This window comes from Buceros rhinoceros, unplaced genomic scaffold, assembly GCF_000710305.1.
Source record: "Buceros rhinoceros silvestris isolate BGI_N320 unplaced genomic scaffold, ASM71030v1 scaffold15136, whole genome shotgun sequence".
Classification (NCBI taxonomy): domain Eukaryota; kingdom Metazoa; phylum Chordata; class Aves; order Bucerotiformes; family Bucerotidae; genus Buceros; species Buceros rhinoceros.
Genome location: NW_010418215.1, coordinates 40835 through 41050, shown reverse-complemented (window position 1 = coordinate 41050; position 216 = coordinate 40835).

Sequence of the window (216 nt, the reverse complement as noted above, 5' to 3'; positions counted from 1 at the left end):
GGTGGGTAGCAAGCAGCATCCATTCAGGGCGATTTACAGGGCTGGCCTCGTCCCTGCGCAATTTGTTTCTAAAGCAGTAACAAAGCAGACGGCGTTAGCCCCGGCGGCCAAGCGCGTACTGGTGGAGAACAGAATTCATTTGTTCAGGCTCCAGCATCAGAAAAAGCAGCAGCTGAAGGCTCCGAGCGGGGCGTGACGAAGCGAAGGCGGCAGCCG